At 43.1% G+C, this 15,804-nt stretch overlaps 1 protein-coding gene across 12 annotated transcripts in view; it reads right to left on the minus strand.

Annotated features, from left to right (window-relative positions):
* The window catches only part of BLTP1 (bridge-like lipid transfer protein family member 1), an 86,775-nt gene extending 85,561 nt beyond the window's left edge, over window positions 1-1,214 (minus strand). For all 12 annotated transcript variants that reach the window (XM_085579301.1, XM_085579309.1, XM_085579302.1 and 9 more), the window contains exon 1: window positions 1,086-1,214. The gene's annotated coding sequence lies outside the window, so the exon portion shown is untranslated. The remainder of the gene's footprint in view (window positions 1-1,085) is intronic.
* Window positions 1,215-15,804: the final 14,590 nt, after the last annotated feature.

A 15,804-nucleotide genomic window follows, 5' to 3' on the forward strand; every position in this document is an offset into this window, starting at 1 on the left:
TTGAATAACCTATTAACATACTTTAACAAACAAGAGGAACACTCCCTCCTCCACTGCAGTTTTTCTTCTCAGTTGCCAAAATTTTTGGCCCCACTGCTTAGCTGCTCACTACACATAAGAACCCCGGGAGAGGGGGGGGGGGGGGAGGGGGACAGGGCGGAGGGGAGGGGAACTCCTGCACGGCCACAATAAAAAAAACAAGCCAGAAGAGCGGAATTACTGGATTAAGTGACACAACAGAAGAACTCACATGGCAACAACTGTGGCCTTTTCTATATTAAACCTGATAAAGTTACACAGAGCAGCAAACTGCCAACTTAGGAAGTTTTGACAAAGTTGAGTGAAGGCTGCTGTGGAGATGCGTCTTAGGATGGCAAACTAGTCCAGACAGAGTTTGTGACTGAGATAGTTGCTACCTCCAAAAAACACCTCCACCGTGTCAGTGTTATTACATATTATATCTGCTATGTACACATTACACTGGTAAGTACATCGGGTTTTTTATTGACAATGCAAAGTGCAAGCACGTTAGCATAACATCATTACGTATCATTACCACTACAGCTTCAGACACACCAAAAAGCAGGTGCACGTCGTGTTAAATCACTGTGTGTGTGTTAAACCCTCTGAAAACCCGAGGCACTGGCACACATCGCCTTTCACCGCCCAGGGAAACTTCCCTCGCAGGCCAAGCACAACCGGAGGAGCCTGAGCTCCCGCCCCCTGGCCTCACAGACTTGCTGCACGGCGTTAACCCACGCCAGAGGGAAAACACAGAATGCCCGACACCGGAGGGGCTTCTCCTAGCACCGTTCCCCTATGCAGCGGCCGGGACCACGGGAAGCACAGCAGGACCGGCACCCGGGGGTCACCACACTGCCCTCCAGGGTGGAAGGACAGGCACCAGGCCTCCTCCCCGTCCCGGCCCGGCTGAGCCCCGCGCCGAACCGCGGCTCCTCCCGGCGCGGGGGCGGCTGCGTGCTCCCGGCAGGCCCAGGGCAAGCGGAGGGGCCGACCCCTGCGCGCCGGGCCCATCCCGGTGGCGAGCGGAGCGCAGCCCGGTCCCGGCTCCCCCCCGCACTTACGCCATCGCCCTCCGCGGCTTCTCCTCCGCGGACCCGGAACCGGCGGCGGCGGTGGCAGCCGGGGCCCTCCCGCACCTCACGGTGAAGGCGCGGCCCCGCCCGCGGCGCCACCGCAGCCAACCGAGAGGCGCCGCCGGCCCGCGCGGCCAATGGCGGAGCCGTCCGCCCCCCGCGGGGGCGGGACCGAGGCGCCGCTCCGCCAATGGCGAGGGGCGGCGCCTGCCCCGTGTGCGTGTGCGGGGAGCCGCGCCCGCCCCTCCGTGGCTCGCGCAGGCGCGGGCACAGCTGGAGCCGCCAGATGTGCGCGGCGCGCTGGGGGCCGCGGGCGTGGCCGCTGCCGGTACCTTGCGGGGCTGGCGGGCGCACGGCCCCCAGGTTGGAATCTCGTTAATGGATGCCGCCCCCGGCGCGGTTGGCTGCCCGTTACGTCGGGAGAAGGGGCGCTGCCCGCCCGGCAGCGGCTGGCGGAGCGAGCGCCTGCGCGCCCGCGGCACCTGCCGCTCGCCCGTGTCCTCGGAGCGCTTAAGTGCGAGGCACCAGAGGGGTTTGTTCGCCGAGCCGCCCGGTAACGGGCTGTTCGTTTTCCCGCCCTCTGTTTTGCCCTCCGAAGCAGGTGAAGATAACTGGCCCCCCGAAACCAGATAAAAAGTGAATTTTCAGACATTTTCGAGCACATGTGGCCGTGACTTGACTGCCAGGTGTAGCCAAACATGATAAGTACACACGTTTCTTTAGAATCGCCCAGACATGATAAAACACATAGATTTCTTTAAAATCACCCAGGCGTGCATCCTCCAGCCTTCTGTAGCACGCTAGAAGAAACCAAAACAGTGACTGTGTTTGTGTGTGTGTACATGTACCTTCTTCCATGAGGTCCTTGCACACTGTCAACACTGGTGCTAAGCTCTACATTTCTTCAATGCCCCTGAGATTTCCAGAAGCTGCGCCATGGCATGTCTCCTGAGGGAACACCCATCTTCGGGCGCCTGGATCAGAAGGCTGGTTGCACCCCCTGGTACCTGCAAAATAAATCCTGTGGGTAAGAAACACAGATTCCCTAAGCTGCGGTGTTGCTTTCACTAGCCTGACAGTGAGACGTGTCTATGGGCTACCTGGATTTGCTTTGGCCAGAGTGAAACTGAACCCAGCAGAGCAGAGGGCTCATGGCTCCTCTCTGTGAGCTACATGTTCCTGCCTCATGGCTCATGTCTGCTCAAGCATTACGCATAGTTTTCCCTTCAGAGACAACTTTCAGCTGGATCAGCAAACAGTGAGCATGAGCCCGCTCGCTGCACAAGGGCATGGATGCCCTGGGGGCCTGGCAAGAGCTCTTAACCTGGCACAGAAAGGCACTGGCAGGATTATCCCTTGAGCAGTGCCACAAACCACAGGTGAGCCCTGACCCCACTGCCTCCAGCACCCTGCTGGACAGAGCTGTGCTCAGAGCAGCTCCAGGCATCCTCCACCCAGCAGATGAACCGGAATCGAAGCCAGCATTACCTAACAAGGTTTATCCTCACTGTTGTCTATTACATTCCCATCATACTAAGCATAGCAAGAAAAATATTGTTTAAGTATTCCTGGTTTTTATATTGAAGCCCCTGCTTCCACCTCCTTCCCTGCTGGTGCACTCCAGCACTCTTCCCTGATCTGCTGTGCTGAAGGGACAGAGTCTTGGGAGGCTCTTCCAAATGTTTTGATCCACATGGTGCCTGAAGTCTTTAATGAGGTCCATGCAGATAAGTCACACAAAGAAATTTTAGCTCAAAGCTATCATTATAACCTGGGGAAGGTGGGCCTGTGCCTGCTGTAAGAGATGGATGTTAAAGCTTTAATGGTGATACAGGCCTGGCTGGAAAACTGAAATATGGAATTAACACGAGGAAAAATATTTACTCCTCTACACCTTTGAACTTATTTGTTTTCTAAAGGACACTAATACTCACATTCTCTGTAAAAGAAGTGTGCACTTTATTCTCACAAAAATATTTTTATGTTTGACTAGACTTATTTTTAAACTCCTATCAATACAGGGCAGAATGTGTCCCAGAACAACCAAAATAAGGCAGAGGGAGAAATTATATCTATTCTTAGTGTAATCTCACAATTTAAAGTTACCAGGTTTGAAATAGAAAAGCCAGGGTAGTCAAAACCCTGGGTCTTATTCCAATTCCATTGTTGGGCATGAAATGGAGAGGCTTTAAGTCTACTTGTGCAACAGATAAAATCAAGTGCAGAAGTTATTCCACACAGTATTTTTAAGCAAAAGTCAGCTTAAGTCCAAAGTGTTTATCTAAAAAATGAGCCCCTGTGTGTATTTGTAATCTGTGATTTAACAGCTTCACTTTGCCTTAGGACATGCAGCAGCACTGTAGTTTTCTACGTCTTTGATCCTTCCTTTATTAATGCAGCAAGAATAAGAACTATTTCCAAAACTGGTAACAAAGAGTAATTTTAGCAATTAGTGGCAACAGTTTGTATAATTTTTAGATTCATATTTGTTCTGTGTTCTGATCCCTCTATTTTTATGCCTGAGAATTATTTTTTCAGCATCGTTTTATTCTGATCAAGGAAATTAGTTCATCTCAGGCTCTCACCATGCCTTGCACAGGGACAATGCTGTGTCACTGCATCCCAGCCTGGGACCATGGAAAATGGGTGCCAGGGTTTTCTCTTTTTAGGTGGGCTCTTGGTGTTATGTGCAAGTTTCTGACCCCTGAGTGCAACTCCCTGAAGCACGGGTGTTGCCTGGGTGTGACAGGGACTGGAGCTGGTGGCTGCTGTAGGTTAGTGCTGACGTGAGCTTTGTGGATTCTCACAGCACCCCTGCCTGATTGCCTGCTGCTTTCTTGAAGATTGCATTTTTGGGATGTTTGCCTCCGATGCTGATTTCCATCACCAGTTTCATTCCTTCCATTGCCTCCCATGACCTTTTGGGGGAGTGTCTACCAATTAGTTCCTGATATTTCCCCCCTGCTTTCTTTTCGTTCTCTCTCTTCTTAAAGGAGTTTTTCCTTCATTTTCTTTCCAATAAGGAATGAGGCAGAATTGCTTTTCTCAGCCCTTCCTTCTGTACTGATTCTAGACAATAAAATACATTTGACATTTGAAATTTATTTGTAGAAATTACTTTTGAAAGGGTAAACTAATAATCAAAGCTTCAAGGTATCTTAGCCACACAAACCTAAAAGCTCATGACATAGGAGAAATTAATTTATTAATTACCTTTGTCTACTGTAACCCGGTTGATGACTCAGATCTGAAGCACCAGGAAAGCCTCTCCTGACACATTGAGCCATTCTCGAGGCAGCTTGAGATTTACAGATGAAATATAATGTACTGCAACACAATTCAATACCAGTAAGGCAGATTAACAAAATTACTGTAATATCTAAATCCGTATTTTGCAGGCTGAGGCTAAATCAGGGGGTTCTTACACTCCTGTCTGCTCTGCAACATACCAGAGGTTCATTTCCTTTTTGAGGCAAAGCTGGCAGCTTCTGATGGTGTTATGTATATGCACACAGCAAGAATGGCCCAGGCTTGAATGTTGTCTCTAGGGTATAATTTTTCAGTCTTGCCCAAATGTTTCTCATGGTCTAGAAAACAGAGAATATTTAATCCTTAATTCTTCCCAGAATATGATGTTGCATTTCTAGTTATCAGCATAGCAACTGAAAAGAGATTTTGTAAATGTTGTCTCATTATATAACTGTCAAGTTAAGGAAAGTTACATCCTGTATGCTTTACCTTGTTTTACATTGGGTGGCATTACCATTCACCTCAGTATGTTTATTTTCATGCCTGAAACTTCACGACTTTCTTTGTAAGCAAAGAGGAGTAGTTGAGTAAAAGCGCTGTTTTTAAATTATTTATGCCTTTTCTGCTTTGCAGTGGAAGACGCTTCTCTGAACAGTGTTCTAAAAGCTCCCAAGTCATTTAGCCCATTGCTTTATATTTGGGTGATGCCATCCAAGGGTCAAAGACAAGCTGGCGTTGAGGCTGCCAAAATTTATTCAGATAGAACCAGAAGCTGCCGGCTACTTTACGCTATTTAACAAAGGCAAAAATATGACTGTGAATATTCATAGTCTTTTCTGGGACTTAAGCCATTTACCTTGTTAGGGCAGCCTTGGCATTTTCCAGGGGAATGGAGCAGTCACTGCCCAACTGGCATTAAATGACACTCACAGGTATGACCCCTCTAAAAGTCCTGCAACAGCCCAGTAAGCAGAATCAGGCATTCACCACCGTGGAGCTGGAAGCTGATTCAGTGGCATCAGCTACTTGAAGAGACAATTCATTTAATCAGGAGGCTGTAAAGAGCCCTTCCTAGCCTTATCAGATTGAAAAGCCCTTCTCAGGCAATCTTCTTGCAGGTAGTTCTCTAAGAATACCAGGGAATTGTTTTCCTGATCTTGTGTTTGGTATCAAAGGAGGCTGCAGTGTGTAGACATGGGCATCTCACACCTTTGGTGGACCAAGAGCAGCATGGTAATCAACTCAGAATCCAAATATTTCCCTCTTCCTCCAAGCTGAGACAACAATTGCAAATAAATAGAAAAGATAAAAGCACATTACTATCACTCTGTGTATTATGAAACTTTATGCTGTCTTCAGCTCTGCTTTAGTGAGGGGTTTGAAGTTGCTGGAGCTGTGAGGATATCAATGGTTGATTTTATGCTTCCTCTAAATAACATCAGCGTTTACTATATGAGTTCATTCTCGATTATATTAAAAACAAACAAACACTGATCTCAGAGATAAAGAAATATAAATATTCCTTATGCAAAATATTCACAACACTGCGAAAAATCACTTCAGCAAAGCAGAAGCTGCTGGGTTAAAACACCCACATCCTTTAATTTCAGGGCAAAATCTTAAATTCCTTGGTTCTTTTCATCTGAGGATAAAATCACAAACAGTTCAGAAAACAAATATTAATAATTTGTTTTAAGTACATAATTTGCCAGAGCTGGAAGTCGCTTGTTATCAATTACAGAATTAATTTATTCCATACTTGACCTTTCAGTACTCAGTGTCTTCCAAAGCATATTTATTCAAGGAGTTTCACTGAACATTGCCTGTCTCCCAAAGGACTTCCCCATTCCATGGTGCACCCAGAAACTGATTCTCAGACAGGTTCCTTAACTGAGGAAATCATCCTTGCTCCATGAATAATTTACTGGTGTCTGGATATGTGCACCTAGATCTTATGTGAATACAAAAAAAAAAATGTAGAAAGATCAAGATATTCTTCATTCAATCCCTAAACAAAATGCAAAGGAAAATATAACTTACCTTATATAAAGAATATGCTGTCATATTCCTCTAAACTATGCAATATAATTTTCACTTTGATCAGCAGTCAGAGTAGACTATGAGAATACTAACAAAACATGTTCAGTTTTATTAGTTTCTTCATAAACTCTTTCCTTCTGGTGTAATTAATGAGTGTGACTCTAAACCAACACTGATAATAAAATCTGCATTTTAGATACAAGTGTTATTTAGCCATATTCTCAGGACTGTTCTTGTGCCTCTCATTCAGACCTATTGGACACAGATTATCCTGTGAGGAAAGAGGCATGAAGCACACAAAATTAACAGTGATTTCAGCAAGCTGATTCAGTGACATCAGTTACTGGGTATCACTTGTAGAAACCAAAAATTTGCTAAAATTCATCTATCAAAAGTGTTTTCAGACAACACTAAACATCCTATTTCTGTGAAAAGCTGGTACTTTTAATTTCAGAAAATGACAGATGAAAACAAGCAAACAAGTAGGCATTCCACGAGATCCCATTGCTGTATCTTGGCAGTCCCTAAAACACACTTGAGTGCCCTTGTGTTGCACCTACAACATTGTACACATTTTTGCACCAAATCCTTCTTTTAGTATTTTAAAATCCCACTTTTCTACCCCACATCACTTGCTGGATGGGCACATACAAAGTTTAATTGTGCTACTACTTCCTTTGTTCAGTATGGACTTTTTGGTATGGATTATAACTTCCTTACCCTTAAGAAAACGGTTGCTGTTGTGTTTTGCTGTGATCGGTTCACTGAACCCACTAAAAACCTGTGCCTGGCTTCAGGGCAGTATTTGGATGCCCCTAACAATTCTGGACATCTTCCCAGCTCCTTGACATGGCCCAGTGCCACCATATGCACTACAGGTGACAGCAATATCCAGCGGTGTAGAGCTCTGTCTCCCCATCTTGTTTCTGGCCAGTTGCATTCTTGATTTATACTGGATTTTATTGTGTCTCCAGCCCTATAAATAGTTATCTGCAGGGTAACTAGAAGCAGCTGTGTCCATTCCTCCAGTGTTCATATCTTACATTTCACGCACTGCGTTTTATGCTGTTCTGCTGGTAATAAATGGCGTCAGATGGTGGTTAGCTTTAGGCTTTAAAATTTCTCTTATTTTTAGTTATTCCGGCTCTCAAAAGAAATGCATTATACTGAAACACACTATTATTAGACTTTTTGTGCTAGATGTATAGGCATATAGTATAAGCCGTTTGTCTAGGCAATCTAAAACCCATTTTGAACATATAATGAGAAGTATTTACCGAGTAAAGTTTCTTTTTCAAACTGGAGCCCCCATTCCTGGCACTACTAATTATCTAGAAGAATGAACTGCCACACAGCAAGTGGGTGTTACACTCTGTTGCCAGAGAAAGAGGTGCAAGCACATTCTTTTTGGTGGTTCATGACTATTTTTAACTTTAATTTCCTTTGTAATTATTTCCTTCCCTAGATTCATAAATCTGCAGTAGCCTGTTATATAAATCTCAGCTATCCCATGTTTACAAATAATTCTGGCTTATACTCCATGTTCTTTGCACTTTGGAAATTCCCACAGACTTGAAGTTTGGGTGTACAAAGACAGACACAGGGGTATCACCCCATGTTTAATACCAGCTCTGTACAATAAGGCTTTTTAATGGCAAATATCCACCTACATTTCTTTTAAACCTCCTCCAGCGTTTTTGTTGGAGAAGCTACTTTTCACTTGGTGTCTCAATGACTGCTGTGTGGCAGGACCATACTGAGAATTTGTGGGAGTTTATTCCTTTCATTACTTGTTCATTTTTTGGTTTAAAAGTGAAAAGGATAGAGAAATCCAACAGTGAATTCTTCATGCACAAATATAACAGGGATTTTAAGGGGTGATATAATTGTGCCACTGAGGGAATAATGACACTTAAGTGCAGATTTTAGGAAAATGATTTAGGGGTGCAAGAAGAGATCTGAAGGTAATAATTGTGGCACAAAAACCAGACCAAAGGCTGTCAAAATTGTGCTCATGGAGAGACATTAAACACAGGAAACAGTGATGGTTTATTATTGTAAATTACTGTGCAATGCAACTTACCTGTGTTCAGTGCTTGAAATCCTTGTGCCCTAAGTGACCAAAGGCTTTGGAAGTTGCCTAGGAGATCCTCTGGCACTTTATACACCTCTAATGTCATCTTTTCCCAATCTTTTGTGGATAGCTGCTTGGCAGGATTACTTTGAGGTACAGAGGTGACCACACTCAGCTAGAGCAATGCCTGCTCCTGTGAATGGTGCTTCAGATCTGAGTCATCAACCAGGTTACAGAAGACAAAGGTAATTTAATCAATTAATTTCTCCTATGACATGAGCTTTTAGGTTGGTGTGGCTGAGATATCTTGAAGCTTTGACTATTAGTTTACCCTTTCAAAAAGTGTGTTTTCCAGGGTTAATGGGAAAAATAAAAGCTGTAAGGACAGTGTGTTAATTCACTGTGGATACCCCCACTTCCAAATGCTGCAGTGTCAAATTGCAAAGATCCTGCATCTTACCTTCCAGGCTCAAAACACTTGAGCTTGAGCAAGGTGACTTAAAAAATGTCACTAAAATAACAAGCAGCAGTAGAACTAGAAGAGGAAAGGCTTCAAGACATACTGCATCCAGGGAATAAATTAATGAAGTGTCAGCTGATCATGGAGCTCTGGCCCACAGGGAGCTCCCAAGCCCTCAGCTTGGAGAGTGGGATCATGGCAGGAGAGAGCAGAGCACAATGTGAGGCTTGCTCCTGTTCTCAGTGAAATCACTGGAAGTTGTGACCATGGGATCCATGGAGGCAGGGTGCATGCCATTAATATTCCCCAGAGACCCAGAGGAAGTGTTGCTGACACTTTCATAGAGTAATTACTGCAGATCCCACCTGAGTAGTGCACAAAGCAGTGCAAATAAATATAATGTTACAGGTAATAAAATATGATGATGAAAACTGGCTGATGGTAATACTTAGCATTGCTAATACACAGCTCACAAGCTTGGAGACATGCTATTTTGGCGATTTTAACTAATAAATTCTTCACTAATTATATTTACAAGGAGTAAGTAATTTATAAACAAACAATTTATCACATTTGCATTCATTAAACTAAGCAGCTTCCCTGATTATATTCTGACTATTCTGCCATTTGCCACTCTGCAAGAGTGAGGTGGTTTTTGCCTTCAAATAAAATCAGCTCTTAATTTTTTCCAACTCATGGGTAGCTGCAAATGACAGCTAAACATTTTCTGTTTGCACAGTGTGTCCTCTCCATCTACCTGAGCCATCCTTGAAAACAGACAACACCAGCAGGTGCCCTTGAGCCACAGGTCAAAGTTACTGGAACTGTTTTTGTTGAAAAGAGAACACTGCTCACCATTTCTGTCCTGCCTCAAAAGCTGTTATCTGGAATCCTGGATGCTTCCTATGGCAGTGGCCAGAATGGGGAGATAGGAAAGCACTATCTTCTGGCAGAAGGAGCTGCACAGTTTCCCTTTCAGCCTGCAGTTATCCCACTTCCCTGGCTCAACATGTGCACAGGAAAGGGTTTGTTGATAGACTTTGAAATGTGTTTATGGAGTTTACACTTTTAATTTTATTCAATTTACATTTGCAAGAGGCAGGGAAGGAAACCAAAAATCAAACTTACTATGGAAAGTGTTTTCAGTATTAACTTTGCAATATAAGAAACTCTGTTCCTACCAGATTTTACAAGAGAGACTTCAAAATCTTTGGAAACAGGGCTTCTGCTAAACTTGCAGTATTCCTTTGACTTTGACCATATTAGTCATTGCTTTTGCAGACTTAGCAAAAAAGAAAACTGCTGGCTTTAGCACCAGCACTCCCACAAAAAAAGCAAGCCTACTCTCTTTTGGCCTAGTGCAATGTAGATGCCAGCTTAGTATTTCAATCTAAGAACAAGCATCTTTGTCAGTCCAGAGTCAGCCGTTCCTGGCAGGGAGCAGCCCTGGATCAAATGGTGTCCCCTAGGTGTATTTCTCTTTGTCACTGTCACCCACAGACACATCTCTGAAGGCAAAGGGCCCAAGAGTGATGTAGCTGACTGCTGAGCAGGGGGAATCATTCAAGCACCAAAATGGCTTTTGACGAGCCAAACTCCTGGAGTTGTTCCTTAATCAGCTCTTTTAATACTTTGTATTGATTACACATCTAATCTGAAGCCCACTAAAACCAGTGTGGACAGGCTATGTCACAGGGCTCTGATGAGGATAACAGAAGCAATGGATGTGGTGTAACTATCTGCAAACACAAAATCCTCCTAAATACTAATTTATTTTTTTACTATTTGCTCTCAATTTTCTACATGTTTCCCTTTTTGACACTTGCTGCTGCATCTCCCACCTGCCCCTCCCCTGCTCCAGAGCCCTGGATGTATCTTATGCAAAGGGATGGAGGAAGTTGGTGCTGACAAATTGGAAGGAGACAGGGAGAGCAGAGACAAGGAGAAACTGCACACCAGCCGAGCAGTGAGCTTCTGACAGGGTGACTTGGCAGCTCCTGCTCCCCTCTCCAAGGTGGATACAACTTCTGCAGAAGCAAGACAGTAGATGAGGGCAGGGACATCAGAAAGGGCTTGGAAACTGTACCTGGATGCTTTCCAGCTGTGTTGCTGTTCTGTCTTCTGAACAAACAACCCCACACTGGGATCTTGGTGGTATTAGCAATTTTCCAGCTCCCAGGACACACAGGCCTCACTGTGGGTCTGACAGGGATTTAGAGGTCTGCTCTGCCTAGCAGGGGCATGTGCTGAAAACTTGCAACTCTAATCTACCAGTCCCAGCTAAGGGTAACTTCAGGAGTGCTGGGTTGAAAATATCCCAGTTTCTCTCCCAACAAAGCTGTGTCTGGTACACAACTGGGATGAGGTGTGCGTGCACACAGCACAGCCCTTGATCTCATAGTTGAGACATAATCACCTTGAGAAAATGAGCATTGAGCTTCTTTCCTACTTCCTCAGTCACCTCTGATAGCCTCAGACCAGCCACAACAACCACAAGGTTGGAAAATTACTTTAAAACAGAGCTCTTGTGTTTTACAGCAGTACTGAGTTCTTTGGGTGTTTCTCTCTGGGAAAGGTGTTTTCTTTCAGCCAGGAAAAGACAGCAACCTGGGAGTTAGATTGAGCATGATTTTACCTTTAGTGAGAAAAGGGGATCATAAAAGCTGATAACACCTGTAGGTAACAACAGAATTCAGTATACTCAGAAGGGTTGATGTTTGGGGTTGGGGTTTATGGTGGTTATTTGTTTGAGGGTGTGTGCTCTGTTTACATTTTAGACTCAGGCGAGGGAGTCCATTCTTGTGTGTGCTGTTGTGTTTTTCTTGCCTGAACTGCAGTGCTGTGTATTTTAAATTCAAAAAGTGGAAACTCCAGCATGTACTTCAAAAGATTATCATGTATTGTTTTACATTCTGTGCTGGCCCTACAAGAAAGTATCAGAAAATATAAAATTCTCTGAGCTGTGGGAGTCCTTCCTCAGCTCATCTGGCCCAGCTCCAGTAACAAAGTGTCTACCAGAACCTTCTGTTCAGCTAAGAACTTCCTAAAATTCCTGACTGAACTTTATCAATGCCTTACTGTTACCCAGGTCCTCCTGTAAAAGACAAAGACATGCCATATTGAATTAAACTTATTTCTTTTGCATGGGCAATGTTAAGGGACAATTGCTCAGACAATTTCATTTACTGTTTCAGTAAAAGCTTTCATAAAAAAATTCTGGTATTGGTGGACCAACATTGCCTCAAACATCAGCTTTATGCTGTTATGCTTTTCAAGCTTTTAAGATGCTGCTTCTGTAGACTCTCTGGCTTTAGCCAGACAGATAAGGAGCCTCTAAAGCAACTGGTATTGATTCTAGCCTGACAAAGGTAGCACTGGCAGCAGCATTAGGTGTCCTTCAGATGATCTATATAGAAAGGATATCTCTCCTATTTGTCAACAGCAGCTGTTTGAGGACAGTTCCATCCCCACAGCTCAGCCAGGGAACAGATTACTCGAGCTCTCTTCAGCCATTCCAGTGTTAAATCAGCCAAGTGACTTCAGGCAGCCACAGCAGCAGCACAGATTAGAATGGGCTGATTGCTGCAGTGGTGTTGATGAGGAGCACTCCAGTGATTCATTCCCCTGGCTGAACTGCTGGGGTGAGTTCTGGCACGACAGTAACAGGCAGCTCTGTGTGTCTAAAGCTGCTACCACCTTCCCAGCAATGATTGTCAGAATGCAGACTTAGTATAGGAAATGCTAAAATTGCTGTTGGGATTGAAACCCAGGCATCACCTTCTCAGGAGTACATGATGTCACCAAAGTGCTCCAGAGCCTTCTTTACATGCACGTTCCTAACAGTGGGTCCTTTAAAGGGCAAAAGGTTTCTGCAAATCCTCTGAGTAGTAGACGACTCCTTGCCACTAGCACCACTGACAAGACTTACTTTAGACTCAGATGCAAAATCATAATTAAACTGAAGAACAGCCCTGCAGTCCTCTGCGCAATACGTATTCCCTGGCTCCGTAATTTCTTCTGCAAAATGGACTATTTTCTTATTAGATGCAAACAGAACTGGCCCAAGTTAATTTTTTGCATAGTAACTGAAAACTTCTGATAAACTCCCAATATTTATTTACCTAAGGTAAGCAAGGTAAGCTTGCTTAGGTAAGCAGGTCTGCTGGCACTTTTGTGCTCCCAAGCAGCATGTGGCCCTTAGATAGGACTATCTGGAAATGAGCTTTCCCACCACAGTACCTACATATCACACTCCAGGCTGGCAGTATTTGCTTTTCCTTCCAGTTTTCTGGTTTGTAAATTCTTCTCACAGGATAATACACACCACTGGGTAGTGTTTTTTTTCTATCTGTAGCTATACTTTTATCTTTCTCACCTGATCTGACTGCATCTTGTAGGTTCATCTTGTTGTCTTTGCAGCCTATAAAACAGAAAAGCAAATGCAGAGTCCCTCATTCACTGTACCCCAGAACTCCTGAATTTGCTGGTCTTTCATTAAATTCATCCATTTGCAAGTTCAGAAGAAATAAAAACTACACTGACAAAATAAGATAAACAATTTTTTCCACTTTTTTAGACTTCTCATAAGTTAATTACCACTGTCAATCTATAATCAAAAAGAAGAAGGGTAAATTGTCTTTTGTTCTTATTGAACCACATACAAAGACTGAATTTTATTATGATACAAAAGGAAAGAATTTATCATCATTAACTGTAATGTTTTCGGGAAGGAGGTTAGATAGGAGACTTAGCATCATTAAAGGTTTTTATCTAAAGATTTCCTGCCTCAAGTAATTGTTCTGAAGAAGTAAACACACAGAGATTATGTCATTAATTCTCTTTAATGAAGTTCTGTGGTAAGTGCTGTTTTGTAGGCTCATTTGAAGATTTTTTGAAAAAATCTCTGGGGTTTTGTTTATTTACTTACTTTGCAGATGCTCTGCAAAACTGTGACTAAATAATATATTTTATGTTCGCTCTATTGCTACTAGCTTAGGACTTTGAAATCAAATGGGGTGGCTGGTTATGGGGGTCCTTTCCATAATTACCAGTGGAGCCTCAGGAAGCTAACACGGATATGGCAAATTTGGTTAAAAAGATGATTTTTAAATTATCTTTTATAATATTAATTTCTAAGCATACACATCTGGTTAAACTGCTGCACATGTCTGTGCAGTGCTGTAAAACTGTGTGGTTTATACAAAATGCCTGTGAAGGATCACCTACTCAAACATTATCAGGTATTCTTTGTTGAATTATTCTGAATATTCCTCCCGTTTATCGGGCAGTTCCTAACATTGCAGTGTCTAAATTTCTTTTTCTGAGAATTAATCCACATATTACACATAACCCTGATTTGGGCATTTTATTCCTTCTGGGTTCCCAAAGCTTGAAATACTGAAGCAGATTAACAGACACCAGTTCCTCAACATTTGAAATATGTATATTTTCAACTATTATGGGAGACTACAAAGAAATTTCAGTAGGTACTCTTCCTATCAGCAAATCTGCAGTACTTTTAACTTTGTCTTTTTATCTGGTAGTACAACATTTTAATTTTAAAAGCAATTTTAAAGAGTTTTCCCAAATAGATTTCTCCTCAGGTCCCTCAGGAAGATGTTTCTCTGAAGGAATCTCATGAGAACTTGTTGCCTGTTCTTGTACAGCAGGCATGGTCTATTAGAAATTAATTTAAAACATTTTCCAGAATGGAGCTGCATTCTAGCAGCTATTGGTGGTGCAAGCAATGCTCCATTGTGTCACCAATGAACTGTTTGATTATACAATTATTTTTCCATAAGTGTAGGACCTGACCCTCTAACAAAGTTTTGACCCTTCTTACTTTGTGGAGCAGTGTAAAGTTTGTCTTTACTGACTTCATGATGGTATTATTTCTCACCTGTAACTCTTTTGGAAGCAGGAAAAGTGAGAGGAAATAATCTGCCATTTGCTTTCTCATTGCACTCTTCAGTGGAATTGATGAATCTGTAACCAATGATTTTTCAAGTGCTCCCATATTTTTCAATATTTCCATGGATGTGGTTTCTTTTTCATCACATACATATGCCGAAAATTGGGTAAAATCTTGTGAAGGAAATAAAATTGTGACTATAAGAATATTATCACTTTGGAAAAGACCTTTTTGCCAGAGTGAGATCCATATGAAAGTAACATCTTGCTAACCATGATGACAAGCCCCAAAGAATGCGTTCCCTTTCCATACACCAGCATAAAGAATATTATTCCCCCCCCCCCCCCCCCAAAACTTACACATGGGGAATGAATAAAAGATGAGGATTGTTTTATTAACACCTTCTGCTCCCAAGTACCTCTGCAGGACCTGCACCATTAGTGAGGACATCATGGAAGAGGCTTGAGTGAAGGAGGTCAAAAGAACTGTGTAGCAAAGGCTACATTATTCCTCCCTTACAGAAGCTCTAAGACTCTCTGGTCCAATTTCAATTTTCCAATTTTCCTGCTTCTTTGCTCCCAAAGGCACATTAAAGAAAAGGGAGCATTTGTTCTCTGCCTCTTTCTTTCTGAATAATGAGCGATCACTTCTGTTATCTGATTAAGTCTTGCAACATTCCAAATTAATTAAAAGTTTAAAAAAAAAAAAAAGTAGGAAAAAAGTTATTTTAGCATCTACAGGGTTGAATACCTTGGACAACAGCTGATTGGCTCTGTGGTTTGGGGCGACTGCTGTTGACTCTTGCTGCTGTGAGCAGTTGAAGGATGCCTCAGCCATGGTGGTTTAGAGTAAGCAAATTCTCAGGATAAAGCCTGAGAATTTTACCCTCCTCAGGACAAAGTTTGTGCAGTTTCTTGAGAACCTGAGCTAAGGTACTGCAGATCCCTGTTCTCTGAGGTAAGACTCCTTTGGA

This window comes from Lonchura striata, chromosome 4 (genome assembly GCF_050655825.1).
Source record: "Lonchura striata isolate lonStrDom1 chromosome 4, ASM5065582v1, whole genome shotgun sequence".
Taxonomy (NCBI): domain Eukaryota; kingdom Metazoa; phylum Chordata; class Aves; order Passeriformes; family Estrildidae; genus Lonchura; species Lonchura striata.